This window comes from Thunnus thynnus, chromosome 24 (assembly GCF_963924715.1).
Source record: "Thunnus thynnus chromosome 24, fThuThy2.1, whole genome shotgun sequence".
Lineage (NCBI taxonomy): Eukaryota > Metazoa > Chordata > Actinopteri > Scombriformes > Scombridae > Thunnus > Thunnus thynnus.
Genome location: NC_089540.1, coordinates 11880509 through 11897983, shown reverse-complemented (window position 1 = coordinate 11897983; position 17475 = coordinate 11880509). Strand labels below are relative to the sequence as shown.

Genomic DNA, 17475 nt, shown 5'->3' with positions numbered 1-17475 from the left:
CTGATTCTTTAGCTGCTAAATGCTGCACAAAGTTTACTAGCTAGTCACTAACTTTGCCTTTCTGCTGTTTATTGCTAGACAGGTGGTGTACAGTTGGTTTTAGAGCTTTTTTGGCAAAAATAGCCGCCAAGTAGTTGGTTAGTTGAAGGCCATAAAATCAAAACAATGAGCTGAAAGACTCAAAGTTCTGTAGAGATGAGGAGGCGTTTGTAGATGCTTCCCAGACAAATATCCCATAATGAAAACTGTACTGAAAGAACTGAAAAAGTAATGAGATTTCAGCTGGTTTTATGAGGCTGTTGTCAAGAAGAAAAACATGATGGAGCTAAAGGTTGAGAGGCTCTGGGAAGGTTATTGAGCAGTCTGTGGTTGGTAGCCCTCCTTCTAGCCATTAAGAGCTGACTTTGACCCTTTGACCTCTCCATCTGCCTCTTGATAGTGAAAATGTCACTTGGAGAGAAGTACATTGGTTGAGTCATGAGTGTGAGTGGATGAGAATGTGCAGAAGACTTTTCTTGGTATATTTAAAATGTGTTGTTTTTTTTTTATCAGGAATATCTTTAATCAAACATCTCTTGCCAGGTCTGCCTGTTTTTAGGAAACAGAGGTTTGAAATTTAAGCCTTTATTTAGGTGGAAGTGAAACAGTGAGTTAACTATGACCCCACCAACTGTGATGTAAATTTTAATTTTATTTCCTAAATAATTGCCAGAGCTTTCAAGAAATAGCTTTATACTGCATTTGGCATTTGGCAAATGAGGGTAATCTGAGAAGTTTGCCATTGCATCTCTGCATTTAATATCAAAGCTCAACAGGTCGTCAACCCCACACAGGTTTAATTAAAACACAGCTGTGGGTGCATCAATATGCACTGGACTCCCCCCACGTGGAAATGAGGCTTTAATACACCCAGCAGAGCACCTGATCTCTCTCATCTCCTGATTAGAGAGGATGGTGCAGTCTGCTTAAAGGTCAAGGACATTAAAGAGAGGTGAATAAACACCGTCGCATGTTGTGTTTGTGTATGATAGTCAGATGGTGGGTTTGTGTATTTCAAGTGTCGATGTGTCAGCACTACTGAATGACTGAGGTGCAAATCAGGTAACAGGATGGAGAAATGCTGAGTAAAGTAAAGGAAGTAATTTCAGGTCTGAAAAAGGCTGAGTAGAGCTTCTGGATGACATGATTTGGCCAAAATTGACAGCAAAGTAAAGTGATTTTTTCATGTATTATTATATCTGATGACTCTTTAATAGTTTATGCTTTATTAAATGTAATTTACTGTCATGCAAATTAATAAAAATCACAAATATGAGTCTGCTATATGGATTATCCTGATTTGACTTCTCTCTATTTTTGAATTTCTATGGTGTGTGTGTGTGTGTGTGTGTTTTCATCTCTCTCCAACTTGCCACTTAATGTGCAAGCATGCACACAATTGAGATTAATCTGAAGTGTGGTTTTGACACACACCTACACACACATAGGCAGACAGACGATGCCGTTCCCATTGAAAGACTGATCTGTGCTGAGTTGGGCCATAATTACTTGCCAGCAGACAGTGGAGGATAGGAAAGCCAGAAGAAATCATTAGGGAGCTGTCAGGTACCTAAAACACTCTGATGTCAGTCCTCTGTGGGCTCGGTGAGGCAATGTTGTTGTTTAAAGATATTTCTGCTTTGCTCAAGAGCACACAGGAGAGAGAGACAGGAAGCCAGATTTAGACTCCTGATGAAGTACAGAGTGATGAGATGAAGTTAATGATATTTAACCCCTCACCATTTAATTCAGTTTCAGATTCTTTTGATTACTTTGAAAGCCCTCCATGATTAGGCTCTGCTCTGTATTTCTGATCTTTTCTGATCTATGTTCTGCAACAAGATTTCTGCTTTTAGCTCCAACACCATCTAATAAACTCTGCCTCAGTATCACCTGAGTCAGTGAACGCATTTTAAACATTTTGTGTGACACAAGTGTGTCTTAAAACAACAGTCAGATGCCCATATGAACAATGAAAGAGGTTTTCTCTGCTGTAATCATTCCTCCTGTTCATACTGGCTATTAAAAGATCTCCTTCAAATGTGCTTTCAATTTAAGTGATGGAGGCCAAAATCCACAATGTGTCCGCACAGGCATTCAGTGCAAAATCCATTTAAAGTTGATGTGAAGCTTATATGAGGCTTCAGCAGTCTGAGTTAGTCATATCAAGTGGATATCTGCCACATTTACAGTATTTTTAGCATCAAATTCCCTCTTTGTGTTTCCTCGGACACTGTTTAGCTGTGGTGGAAGTAAAGTAACAAAGAGAGGAACTTTGGTACTAAAAAGACTGTAATTTTGAAAGATATCTACTTGATTTGACTCATTTGAAAGGCTGAAGCTTCATATTAGCTTCGGATAAACCTTTAAATACATTTATTGCACAGAAGGAGGACTGTGGATTTTGTTCCCCATCACTTACATTGTAAATGCATTATGAAGGGATCTTCTAATGGTCAGTATGAACAGGAGGAATGATTACAGCAAGTAGAACATGTGTCAGTGTTTATTTGGGCACCTGACTGTCTTTCAATTTTTCAACTTGAAAAATTGTGAACCCGTTCGTTAATGTATTTTAAAGGATTGTATTTTAAGTGCACTTGTGAAACTGTGGTTTTGAATGACTTTTCTTCTTTTGTTTTAACATGTTGCAACATGAGCCCATTCTAATGTTTTTTTAATCACCATTTAATTATACTTTGATTGGATTCCCAAACAAAGAAGGGGCTTTTTGAAAATCACTTTCAGTCGTCAGTAACAAAAAAAGCATCGTAATTATGATACTAGTCCCACTACTACTACTATTACTACTACTGCTACTACTACTAGTACTACTAAGAATAATCTTGATGCTCTTTAATGCAATATTAATTAATTTTGCAGTTTTACAGTTGATACAGCTAACCTGCTCAGGTTAGCCGTTTGTGTAAATAGGTAACACTGCTTATTTTGTTTTTATTTAGTCTGTAACTGTCTCTTTTTGCTGTTTGGTGTAGCATATGGAGTGTCAATGGGTTTATTATCAGAGCTTTTTCTTTTGCTGCTAAAAGGTTAAAGCTGGCGGTGAGACTGAACCATAATAGTGAAGTTATAGACCATAAAACCCAAAATAATTAACTAAAAAAACTAAAATGCTCCTTAGGGCTGAGGGGGACCGCAGAGTTGGGTGATACTTCTCTCTTCAGTGGTGGAAAAAATATTCAGATGCTTTACTTAAGTAAAAGTACCAATACAGCAATGTATTACTATTACTACAATGCAATACTTCATTACAAGTAAATGTCCTGCATGAAAAATCCTACTTAAGTAAAAGTACATAAGTATTAGCAGTAAAATGTAGTTAAAGTACTAAAGTAATGGCCCTACAATCCTCAACTTCACTGCCAGAAATCTGAATGTGGCAAGAATGAAGCCAAAAAAAGGGTATATCTAATACAAAGTCACACATTTTCAGCATGGCGTACTATACTACTTGGATTGTACATTCAAGCAGAGATAGGAAATCATTATTTCGCATGATGAATGCGTGTGGGTGGTGGATGACTCTCTGACGCTGAGAGCAGATGAAGGCAGAGAATCGCTGTCAAATCAAAGCAACAAGACAAATTAAAAATAAGCGAAACCAAGAGAAGTGCAGCGCTGACGTTGATAGGCAGAGGAAAGCGACTGTCTAGAAAGGTAGTGAGGGTACTGAGGAGTGATTGCTCCCCGTGGGGTAAATCAGACACAGAGGTGGAGAGTGTTTCTGCCCAAAGGGGAGTTGTATGTTTTTAAGAGTTAGTCTGTACACTTTCAGAGTGACCTTGTCTTTCTCCTGCCACCCGACAGCATTAATACAGTTCAGGTTCAGGTGGTTGCCCCAGTAATCATCTCATCACTGTTCCATGTATGACATATATGTTTAATCCTGCACTGAAAAGGTTATTTACGCCACAAGTGTAGCAATTACAGCACCTATATATAGGCTACTGTAAAGGAAAGACATCTAACAAGATGCATTAAAGACACCCTTTTCATATCTGGTTTCCCAAACTCACAGACACACTGAGTCACCTTAAGATCTTGAAAATTGGATTTATTAACAGCAGCAGAAAGGAGGTTGTAAAGAAAAGGAAAAGAAATGATAGGGTAATGTTACTTCTTGGTGGCCAAAGACAAAATGGAGTTCTACTCTGTCGATCCTCCGTCATCTTAATCGGGTTGGAGCTTGAGGGGCAGCCATGACCTGCGAGAAGAGGGTCATGTGACAGATGGAAACAGACAGATTGTCAAGAGGCAAATTTTGGTTGCCTTTCTAGCTTGTACTATTATAAACATTACAACATGACTACAGCAAGGAAGAAATACTTGATAATGTCATTAAAGTTGTGATGAAGCATTGAGCTATAATGTGTTAAAAAGCCAGTGGTTTCCATCCTTTTTGGCTTTTGGGTCACATTTCAGATGTCTATGAGTTGTGAACAGCTCAACAAATAGTGATTTTTCCCTCTAAACTTCTCACATGGTTTCATTTCAATAAATGTTCAAATGATCCAATATTTCACCAAAAATCAACGATTAGACAAAAAGTCCAAAAACTGGAAAACAGATTTGTGTATCATAACTTTGTTTTCTTTTCTTTCCTCTCCCTCACAGCTCGGTTATCTGTCATGTGACTCCTTGCGGTCTTGGTCCAACCTACCATCATCACTGCAGGTGACACAGCCATTTAAGTTAGGCAGACTTGCAAATTTTGGAAAGAATAATCCTCTCTCCCATCCCCATGGCACTACACACCTCGCCAACTTCAACTCCCAGACTGTTCCCTAAAGTGCAATATGTAATCCAGATCTTGTTTTTTTACAGCCACCTGTTAGAAGAATCCCTTGCGGAGGAGCGAGAAAGAGTGAAAAAACAGGAGAACACAGCAAAATTCAACATGCAAAAATCAATGCACATAGCTCTATGTAAATAATATACTTCATTAAAATTGCTGACAGCCCATAGAGGAACATAAATGTTTCTGAAGCACAAAAGCTTCCTGTAGTGGAGAGCCTTGGTATCCTGAATCATTACCTTTGTGCTTACATCCAGACAGGCCTTGCAATCAGAGGGCTGTGCTCATCCAGATCAATACCTGTGTTCCTCTTTGTGATGTTTTGGGACCTCTTCCAGTGGACAATACACAAAGCCATTTTAGCTGAACAATCCAATTGTAAATCCGATATTGTGAAATGAGCAAATCAAAAGTAATTTGTGAGTGGACAGTGTGGGTGGACCGAAACCTGTGAAAAAGGAAAAACAATTCTCCGAGAGTTAACGCCAAAGTGTGATCGGCCACTTGTGTTGCAACGGAAAGGAGTGGGTGAGGAGAGCGGTCACACGAGGTTGAAATCATCGCCTGAGAAGAAGCAGATCTGTGGTAAGTCTGGGGTGTTGTGTTGTGTGTTGTTGTCCTCAGGAAGTGTAGGAACCTGCAGCTGCGTGGGTAGAAAGCTCAACCCATCAAACGCCCTGCAGGTTCAGGTTTCTGACAGTCTGTTGTTCCACGCGGTTCGCATGAACAGTTAACCATTTAGATGGTTTTATTTTCATAAACTTGAATAGGTTGTATATGTAGAAATGAGGAACTTTTGACAGGAAATTGTTGATGGATATAATCTGGCAGTTGTTGGGATCAATTCCATCACCACTTGGTTGCAGAAGAGTTTTTTAATCTATTTCTTTGCTAACACCCTTTTCAAGCTCAGTGAGTGCATCAGTTTAGATTAGCTTCACACTATGTCAGAGAGCTGTGAGTCAGCTTCATCTCAAACTGTTTTTTTAGCCCAAAATTTTGCCCAGAACTTGTGTTTATCCTTTTGAACATACAAAATATTATCCTGAAAGTGCCTTCGTGACTGTTCGCTAAAGCCCCACCGCCCTTAGTTACTTCCCTTCTTGAAAAGTATTCTTAATATTTTGTCCACCTCATTAACATGCATGATAAATATTAAGAACACTTTTCAATATAATGCACTCCAGTACACCACCAGAATTTATTTGTAATATGTAGGGGTGTAGTCTGATAGCAGCATGAATCACATGATCACCTGGATTTGGAGGAAGATTATGAAAAAAAAACCCAAAAATCAGTGAACAACTCACGACAGGAGTTCAGAAAAGCGAACAGTCATTAGTTTTTGTTAATTTCATGACTGAAGACCTATCTGCCCATATTTTGGGCCAAGGCTTCGCTGCACATGACTGGCCTGCTAACAATCAGTGACAAAAGCTGTTAGCCTTTTAAAACTCAATTCTCTAATGGTACACATAATGGCACAGCCATTCAATGCATCAAGAGAAGAATGACTTTGCAGATTAGATCATAATGTTGATAAGAGCTGCAAACATGAGCATTGTGAAGAGGGATATGAGAGGACCTTTTGCTCCTTTGCATCACTTCATTTCATGCGTGATGTAGATTTTTTACTTTTTCTGAGCAGCCTGGGAGCGAATTGCTGACAATAGAAACTCCTCTGCAATCTTTTTTTTATTTTTTATACAAGCCAATCTGTGCACTCGGGTGGTTGTTTTTGTCTGTGTGCGCTGCAGTTGTGCATGTGTGATTGTATCATCGGGTGTATCTAGCTGTGTGTGGGCATGTGTGTGTGGAAAATATCACCTGAAATCAGACTCCATCCTAATAGAGAGTTGCAAATCAGCAGCCACTGGACCTCGGGGACAACATTTGCTGTTATTTTGTTTGAGCGGAGACAAAGTCTGTTTATCTGGCAATGTCATTTTCGAAGGTCATCTTTTTCCACAAAGACTGCACTCATTAAATTCATCAGGCAGACACAAACTGTTACAGGCGTCGTACAGATGTGTGCAACAGGTCCCAGCTCCAATTGTCTGGCTGAAATTAACAATCAAGATCTCAAGACAAGGTAAATTTATTCAGACTTAAATAAAGAAGTGTTCAAATCTTTGGTGTCCAGGTGCCTAACTCAGAGTGTTGGAGGTGTGTATTAGTTATATTATAAAGCCTTCCTCCAGTCTTTGTCCCCTGAGTTGCCCAGTTTTATTACGGAAGAGGTTTGGGGTGATGGGATTTTCAATATCTCCCATGCATCATGTTTTATGAAAGCACTTTCCTCTAATTGTGAGAAATTGGACAGGTTTAGAAGTTTGTGCTGCTTTTGTTGATGCTCCAACACCAACACAGAATTTCATCTTTGGAAATAATAAATGAAGATGGAAACTAATGGAAATCATTACTGCAGCCCATGTGGTAGAACAAACAGCCATTATACTGTAGGAGACATTAAATCTACACCCACGCCTGGCATGGATGCTAACAAAGATAAACGGAAGAAGAAGGCTTTCATTAAATGTCTTTAAAGGAAGTTTGACATTTTGGGAGATTAGCTTTCTTGTTGAGAATTATATGGGAAGATTGATACCACTATACCACTCTCATGTTTGTATGGTAAATATATGCCTATACAGCCAGCAGCTGGTTAGCTTAGCCTAGCATAGAGACTGGAAACAGGGGGAAACAGCTAGCGTCTCCCTGTTTCCTGCCTTTATGCTAGGCTAAGCTAACCAGCTGCTGTTGGGGCTTTATATTTACTGTACAGACATGTAGGGCTGCAACTAACAATTATATTCATTATCAATTAATCTGCCTATTATTTTCTTCAGTAATTGATTAGTTGTTTAGTCCATGAAACATCAGAAAGAAGTGAAAAACAGCCATTATGACCTCCTAGCTGTGTGATTAAACTGCTTTTTTCATCTGAGCAACAATCCAAAACCTAAACAATATTAAATTTACTATCATGTATGATAAGAACATGCAGCAAATCCTCATATATTAGAAGCTGGAACCAGCAAATATGACTGAAATGATAAATCAATTATCAAAACAAGGGCCGATTATTTTTCTGTCGATCAACTAACCGATCAATCGGCTAATTATTGCAGCTCCACAGACATGGCGGGTGGTATTGATCTTCTCATCTACCTCTTGGCAAGCAAGTGAATAAGCGTATTTCCCAAAATGTCAAACTATTTATTAAATCTGGAAGTCGCAAATATCCAGAACTGGAGTGATACAGTATGATGCATATTTCCAGATTTTTCCAAATTTTGGTATTTATTAGCACTTTGCCCTCATACTGCCACAACCCCTCACTTAAAAAGTTCCAACTATACTCAAATCTCACCAGCCGAAGTACTCCAAGAACACAAACAAGCTCTCCTCTTTTCTGGCTACCTTGTAAATGTACATATTGATCAGAGACTCCTGCTTACAAAGCATCACAGAGCCTTGTGCCTCAGTAGACGTTTGCTCTGATTTATTTACTACCTAACAGCCCACCCATACTTTCCACTCTCAGGATGCCTTGTCATCCTACTCATTTGAAATTAAACAGCTAGGAACAGAGCCTTGGCTCTTTGCTATCTCTCTTTAACGTCCCTGCAGTCCATCATCCGCTCTCTTCTGGCCACGCGGCTTTGAAGTTCATAAACTGTGCAGTAAAGGATGGCTGATCTGATGGTCATTGCAGCTGAGGCAGAAAGGACCCGGTCAATAAACCCAGAGAGTGAGATGCCTTTTGCAGAATCGCCAGACTTAAAGCGGGGCCCGTAAAATCATGCATCCCAGCACATTTCACCTTTTGCTCTCGTTCTGTCACCCTGTGTTGAGTGTTTGGGTGTGGTGTGATGGGGAACTGGCGAGGGCTCTTCAGGACTCTTAAAGGATAGCTGAACACTTATGAAAATAAGCTCCCACTGCTGAGAATATGAGCAATTATTGGCTTTTTGATTTCTTTTTGAAAGCTGGATGGTTGTTTTCCTCTGTGGCTTCACCGAGATCTCTACTGATGAACATTTTAAGCATATTTATTTTGATTTTCAACTTGTCAGACGGTCTGTTTGATCACAATTACATGCGGCATTGCGTTGTAGAAGCAAAGATTTTCTAAAGTTTGCTTAAAATGATTGCACAAAAGGGCACAATGTTTGAAGAGCACCTTAATAAAAAAGATAAAACTCGACGTCTCCTTCTCATTTTATTCCAAAAATATTGAAGGAAGGCTTTTTGACATTATTCCCTACTGACTCGACTCTACCGCTGTCACATGTGCCATAACTATTGCATGAATACATCATGAGAGCTTAGGAAATCAGTATTCAGAACTGTGCCACAAGCTGTTATGGGGCCGCTGTTCAGACATAATGAATGTGTTAGAAACCAGACTTCATGTAAAGTGAATGTGGGAAAAAAAAAAGAAGTTCACTTGACCTCAATATATTCCCCTCAGCTCCTGAAAATTGCTTTTGCTTTGGTCCTTCCACTTGATATCTTTTTGCCAATCACAAAGAGTCACAAAGATCCACCGAGTGTCCTCTGTGTCTGTGCACCGTCAGCGCTGCTGTCGTAGCTAAGATTGTGCTTAAGAGCATGCTGCACATGTGCCAACTCAGCAGCTGTCACCGAAAAGTGAGGAAGGCCAGAGTATGAAAAGAAATCTGTTCCTGCCTGACACTTTTCAAGTAGCTAGAAAGGCAGAACACGGCGGAGTGGCAGGGTGGTCCGCTGGGTAAACAGACTCTTGCCTCTCAAAAACAGAGGACCAGGCTCAAGTCGTTGTTTTGGAGAGTTTCCACCCTGCTGAAGTGTCCTCGAGCAAGACGCTGAATCCTCAGCAGCTGCGAGGATGCTAACAAGCTACAAGCAGCTTAATGACCGCTATTCTGCTGCGCCACACATCCTCTATCTAATACAAAGTCAGCAGCTTTGAAGTTAATTTGACTTATTCTTAGAGCTGGATATTGAACACAAATACTTTGTTGGTACAAAATGTGTCTGTCAAGACTATTAATCTGTCAAGTACTGAAATGTGTGCTGAAATTTATAATCTACCATCTTGGTAACACCTTTTATGATGCCCATGTCCACAATGCATTATAAACATACTTATAATGCATTATAATATGAAAAATATTCTACTTTACCTGCAGCTGTATATTTTACTGTAAACGTTTGATCAACGAAAGTGACTCCTTAAAAAAATCTCGGTAAGTGATAAGTAATTATAATGTATTATAACAGTGATTATCATGCATTATTAAAATTATTATAATGTATTAAAAGTATGAGAATTATAATACACTACCTTGCAAAAAAATGTCAGCTAGTGACCAGCAATTATGAAGTATTATAATACTTGACCTTATAAATTATTATAAAATGCTTTATAATGTGTTATGATTATTGTTGTAAAGCATTATGAATATTCATGATTCCCTATAAGTATAATTACACAGTGCTGTAAGCAGATTCTAATGCATTATAAGTATATTTATAATGCATTATAGACATGGGCATCACAGAAAGTGTTACCAAAAGTGTTACCATGATCAGGTCATTTCATTTCATTTAGTTATCGCACAGCTGCTTGTGTTTAATTAGAGGACATGAGTTTATTTTGTTCTATGAAAAAGTAAGCCACTGGAAAAGGTTTTTGATAGAGGCATTGACACATTAATAACAGCAGTACTATCCAAAAAATTCAAATGATAACCAGCAACACTTTTACTTTTTGCAATATTAAAGATTCCTTTTCCATTAAAGACATATTCAATCTTAAAGGTTTGCAGTTGATGACATGTTATATTTGAGTGTCTGCTGCTGCTCACTCCCTCTACCTCAACTTCAGGCTCAACCATGTTTGCCTAATTTGGATTTTCCACCACCACTGACTGAATATTGTACATCAAGACTTAAAACATCTTTAGACCTTTTCCTTTTACTCAAAATGTCTATTCAGCAGTTGGCCAGCAAGTAAATAGGTTTCGTCTAAAAGGAAGGTTGCAGTTTTTATAATGCAGCTTGCATATGAGGCATAAAAAATGAAAAAAAACCTGTGGTATAAGGGGTGATTTCAGCACCTGTTTATTTGCTTTAAATCATAACATCCTGGAACAGAACTTCAGCATTGAAAGAATTTTGTGTCTGGACACTTCACTTTATTGTCCTTTAAAAGGAAACTTGTCTTGCAGCAGCAAATATTAATAATGCAGAAAATACAAGCGTACAGTGTCTGTACTTTTGGTTACAGTGATGTATGTTTTCCAGGCAGCATAACAATGGACGCTGCGGTGTGTAAATGCCAAAAAGGAACTAAATAAAATTCAAAAACTCATGTTAATAGGTGTTCATGTACAGTATATCAGATTTGTCAAGACTGTATTTAAATCAAGTACATGGAGAAAAGAGTACTTAATCATTCTCTGCCCTGTGTGGAAGCATATCCACCTGGTGCATTAAGAAATCAATCTTGTAATGAGTCAAAGCAGCAATAAAATAGATTTTATGGTGAAGCAGTCAATGTGAGGCTCAATGATAAGAGCTTATTGAAATGTCATATATCTGATCCATATAACAGGCCACTGTGTGTCATTATAAGTCATTTAATACATTTGTGAAATAAGCTCAAATGTAAAATAGATTCAATTTGACTATGAGGATTTTAAAACAGAGGCAGCAGGTACTGTTCCAACAATCCATGATTGTTGACATTCTCATAAAGCACCTATGTGCTACCCTCGAGTTTGAAATCTGATACTCTGTTGTTTACAAGATAAGTGTTTTTACCTGCCAAGTCACAGCATCTGCTCCTCTTTCAAGAGCTGACTGAAGCAGCAACGAGCTTTGAAGGACGACTGTTTCATTTTCCGCTGTATAGATTGACTTTAGCTCTGGAGCTTCGGACTAAACTTCAGTTTTTTTTTAACCAATATAAGAGTTAATCAGAGATCTTTACAGAAAGTGGAGAATCAAAGGCGTAGCCTCAAGATCTTATGTCATTTTATCCATGTTACATCCTTCTTCATCATCCTCAGCATGTTTATATTCACCACCATCATCACCCCTTTTTCTCCTCATCCTCCTACTCCTCCCTCTTATCATGTTAGTTAATCACACTGTGATGTCATCAGTGTGTTTCCTCTATAATTGGCTCCAGTGGGCAGGATGCTCATCATCGCCGTCAGCTGCACGATAACCCAGAGGAGTTATGACAAGCTGTTGTGAGGTCGTGGGACAGTGTGTGACACCTGATGAGCAGCTCATCCTTCTCATGCAACATGTAACAGAAAGAGGGGGGAGGGGGGGGAGGATAATGAATGATGTAACTTTAAAATTTGAGTGATAAAAAAATGCAATATATTATGGAAATAATCTACGGCAATAAGCAGCTGTGGCCATGAGGGGGAGCACGTTATTCTCTGCTGCCTGCTAATGAGACACAAGACACAAGGAAAGCAGAGATGGAGGGGGAGGAGACTGTATTGATATATTAAATAAAACGCTGCATTTTATTGCAATAGAAGTGGCAGAAAGAGGGGTCTGGAGGTTTTCAAAGATACCAAAAATGAGAAGCTGTACTGTAATTTTATATACACAGATTATTGATTTATAGCTTCAATGAAGAGTTGAGACAGAATATATATGACAAACAGTATAGGGTAAGATGATTTTTCCAACCTTGAAGCAACTTAAGGGGAAATAAAAAGGAGAAATGGGATGTTAAGGGGTTATGATTCGTCTGACTGAGCCCGTCTTGCCAAATTTGAACCTGTCTAGATTTGAAGTTTTATTTATTTCTCCCTCCCTTAAAGTCGCGCAGATTTTTTATCACCCAGTTATTTTTATGTTTGCATGCCAGCGACTTTTATACCCCACTATAATTCTGCTTCCTCTCTTGGCCGTGTATCATCTTGAAAATTAGATTTTTATACAACAAAGTATAAATTAAAAAAAAAACACACATTGCCAGCACTGCTAGAATAGCAGACATTCACTTCCAGATACACAATAAAGAGGACTGTGACATATCCTTTTCCTCTTGTCTGAGTGTGAGTGCAAGACACTGATTTGGGAGTCGCAGCACGGGCGGCTTTTGTGCTCCCACAATCCAACAGCACTTGCTGTCTGGCTTCTTCAAGTGGAGTGAGGGGCGACAAAGGTGGTTAGCCATTGTTGCATAGACAGGTATAGTAATTACATTCTCTTCCATTCAGTCCCTATCTCCGTACAGCACCAGCAAACCCCTCTCAAACTCCATTATACGCTTGCCAAATGGAACAAAAGCCCAACATTCAATGGTTTTGGCACTCAAAAAGAGACACTGACCCCTTCTGGGGTTACACATCAAATTGTGTCATGGTCCCGCAGGCTGCAGACTATGACTTTTAATTCATGGTCTCAGAGTGGGGTGTTGTATCAGCCGCTGGATTATCCTCGTTTTGGCACAAGGGCACTCGAGAGCCCCTCAACCTCGCTCTGATAGGGTTCAGGTCATTTTAAAATTAAACTGTTTGTATTTTGGTCCTGCAGCGATACATATTTGACTATTTTTTCTGGTTATTGTCTCAAAATTTCAATATTTTCCAAAGATCCTGTAGAAAAGCGAGTATTTTTGTCTATTTGAGCACATTTTTTTTATATTACGTGCCTTATTCTCTGTTTCAGAACTTTAAAACTGTAACATTTTATATTATTTTATAATTGTGACATGACTGTTAGATATTTTAAAAAATAAAAACAGCCAGAGTGGACACACACACACACCATATGACACATTAAAATGCAATTAAAGTTTGAAAGAAATGAGAAAGTTTTGCAGTTGAAAAATGTGACTTTTTTTTTTTTGCAGAAAGAAGAAAAACTTACACACAACCTCTCAGAGTAAGAATCCTCTACTCTTGATTGTCACAGCCAGCTTTTCAGATACGCTCTAAATTACGCTAAATTAAACTGTTAGGGCTCAGTAGACAATTCCTAATGAATACAAGGGCGACACACATCTCATGCACAGTTGCTTGAGAGCGCACAGATGTTATAGTGGAGCTTGAAGTAGCACACAAAGCAAGGCACTTGTCTTGTCTGATGAGAGGGCTCATTTGGAACTGCCATTAGTAGATGTATGATTTATGGCTCTGCCTGCTGCTCGTACTGAAACCACTGCTCTCACTTCAGAAACAGCAGCCCAGAATAGAGAGCTCACTGCTTCTGTCTTGTTGCTCAGATTCTGCATGGTGAGCTTTACTGGTGAATAAGGGAGAGAAAAGGGTGTCACATACCAGTAAATAAGACTTGTTTTGAAAATAGATCAAATTACTGATGGAAAGTCATACAGGCTGATATTCATATCTATTAAGGATTTCTCTGCAGGTGATTATTCCATATTTTTAAGACTACTGATGTGAGAGTGTGAGCAGATGTAAATTGGAAAAATGTATTTAAAAAAAGCACTGTGACTTGCTGTGCTGATTAAGTTGCTCTCTGACCAGCGTCAGCAATAATGACACAGCAGATGTAGGATTTAGTTTACAGTTGATATTGGCTTCTATTATCTATTTAACCTTTATTTATCCTTGCCACCATAGGCAGAGTTACGACCAAACAACATGAAACAGATAACACAAAATATGACTCAAAATCTCTGACTGGAAAAAAGAAAGCAATTATGAAATCATGAATTAAGTTTTTATCTTTGACCTCCTCTGTTTCCTCTGTGTTTTTTGTGATAAAGTCAGTGCATAAAACCTCCAAAAAAGCTGTAAACAAGCTATTTTGTGAACGATTATGTCAAACAAACCAGTTGTCAGAGAGTATCTGCATGTTACGTTACTTGATTTTACATAATATCAATGCAAAAATATTATAAAAGCTCCACTTTTAAAGTTTGTCTTACAAGTATTTCTGCATCTATTTCAACTGAGTTCAGTGATGAGTCCAAAAATGATGTTTTAGCGTGAACACACGACCCAACACAACAGGGACACAACCCCGTCCCCAAAGAACGCCAGTGTCTGGGACCAGTAGGATTAGTTTGCAGTATAATAAAGTGCCTGTATAATTTACTAAATTAAAAAAGTGGATTTAGCGTTTAAAATATCCTCCTCTAATCCCCCTTATGCCTCCAGTTCTTCTTCTTCTGCTGTTTCCAGTTCACCAACAGATTACTCTCTTGGTTTTTGTTGTGAAATTAAGACAAATTGGAACTGTGTCCCAATACCACCGGATACAAATTACATACGGTGTGCATTGTATACCAATTGCCATGATATGGCTGTATGTATAGCTGAATGTACTGTTTTTAACCTACAGGAAATGATGTAATACAAGCACTTCGGATGCCAACTTTGGAATGAAACTGACAATTGAAGCTCACAAAATGTTTTTCCCCAAGATGTATTTTTGTTTTCCAAGGACTTTCTGGAGCTTTGTCGCCACCATCCACAAGTTATTTTGATTTTTTGCAGCTGTGAGTTGCTCCTCTGCTCCCTTGGTGCATTCGGGGACAATGGTGCCAATCAACAGCCCACTAAATTTTGTCACTTTTCCAATATGAACACTCTACACACTCAAAACCTGCTTAGAATTAGTAGTGTGGAATTGGGACACAGTGAGCAGCCACAGACCCTCAGCTGTCCAATAGCTGGGGACAGCATGTTTTCCTGCTCTGCCTGTCAGCTGACCTTTAACCTGGCTGCTCACCTGTTCCTCATTTACAATCAGCTTTCCTCAGTCTGTGCTGCAGCTCTCTTATTCTGGCCTCCCTGTTCTGGTTTTGGCAGTTTCACAGTGGCTGTCTGACTACTTTTTGTCTCTGCCTGCCTGCCTCTTACTGACTGAAGGTCTGTTTTATCATATCTCACTATCTCCCAAATCAAAGGTTACGATATCGTAACCCTAGTTCTATTAACACAGGCATAGCTGTCCACTGGACTCTGTGGGTACAGTGGCTGGAGCTTGATGAATGAATGCCCTGAAGAAAGGAGAGAAGATGAGAAAAGGATGGTGGACTGCGGTAACGCTGCCTTATATACTGTGGGCTCCACATGCATTCAAGTAGGCACATCCTGATTAGCCAGCTACGAAAATTTCAGTGGGCGAACACGTGATTGTAGGAGAGTATTACGCGTAGAGTCCAGTGGAGGGAGGAGCCTGCATGACTTGTTTTTGAGCCGAAGCCCAGTCAGCCAATGTTACAAACCTCGGTTGTTACGCTTGTGCACTGCATCTAACTGCGCCACCAGGAAGCCCTGAGGCAATGCTTTCTCTATCAAAAAGCTTTATGGTAAAAACATGCCCACAGAGGGCACATAAATCTGGTCACCTGTCACTGTTGTTTCATGTTTTCTCAGTGATATTTTCACCAAAATGCCAACCAGATGCTGTTTCGACCAGCTCATATACGGAAAAACAAAAATCTGAGCCATTTGCACTTTTGAAAATGACAAATTGATTCTCTTTTCTCTCTCTCTCTCTCTCTCTCTCTCTCTCTCTCTCTCTCTCTCTCTCTCTCTCTCTCTCTCTCTCTCTCTCTCTCTCTCTCTCTCTGTCCCTCTCACTTTCATAATTTCCTCTCCGTGTCCTCGCTAAGTAGGAAGTGGCTGCTGATGCCGATGCGTCGCTCCCTGCCTGGGTGCTCTACTGTGCCACATCTGTCCATCTGTCAAGCACACAGGCCCATCAATCAAACAGCTGAATGCAGGTGAGTGTGAGGTACAATGAACAACCATTAATCACTCTGAGACATCGACACCAGCGGGGTGCATCCGTCGGGAGGAAGTACGGTGATTGTACGTACACTTCTGAGAGAGAAACTTAGATAAGCTGGGAGGCAGATGTCTCATCTGATTGTCTTGGAATTTGTTGGGGCATTGTGTTATTAGGCCCACCATGTTTTGCTTCAATTGGTTTTTCAGAGCTGGAGAGACAATGGCTCTTGTTAAAGGGTTAAAGGCGATGTCAAGTCTCAACAAATCTGTGCTTATCTAACTTATCTAACAAACTATGACCACTGTTTGCAGTCTGAAAACTGTAATTTCCAGTGCTGCTAGAAATGTAGACAGATCTGCAGGAGTGGCCTAAATGAAATGTTATAAGTTGTTATATTCATGAAAATACTGATCTTCACTTCAATTTCAAAAGCAACCATAACAGCAGGGTAGTTTGTGATTAGTTTGTCCCATCGCTACAACACAATGCTAAGGTTGTGGTTACTTAATCACAAATTAGCTTCAAGAAATGAAGTATTTTTTACAGCTTTTCTCTATGTGCTTCTTTCCTGTGAAATTCTTCTTTTCAGCCTTGAAAGATTATTCAAATGAAACAATATGACAAAAGAGAAAATCCCTTTTAGGTGGAACATCTCACAACTCATTGATATGTGTGGTTTTGATGATGGGGGATCACAAGTAGATATGGCTTCATTTTAAGGGGTCACAGGGAAAAATGGTTGGGTATCACTGGTGTAAGCTGTGTGCAAACTGAAGTTAAGTCATCATAAAGCATAAATCAAAAGCTCTTTTTGTTCTATACATTCTTGTATTAAGAGACAGAGACATAAATAAACAGTTGTCCAGGCTATGAACAATGTTTCTGACACA

The 17475-nt window shown here is 39.3% G+C and overlaps 1 protein-coding gene across 5 annotated transcripts in view; it reads left to right on the top strand.

Annotated features, from left to right (window-relative positions):
* Nucleotides 1-15614: 15614 nt before the first annotated feature.
* The window catches only part of LOC137177060 (neural cell adhesion molecule 2-like), a 432349-nt gene continuing 430488 nt past the window's right edge, over nucleotides 15615-17475 (top strand). For 2 of the 5 annotated variants that reach the window (XM_067583159.1, XM_067583153.1), the window contains exons 1-3: nucleotides 15615-15717; nucleotides 15791-15931; nucleotides 16470-16577. The gene's annotated coding sequence lies outside the window, so the exon portion shown is untranslated. The other 3 variants (XM_067583154.1, XM_067583157.1, XM_067583158.1) reach the window with 3 other exon arrangements.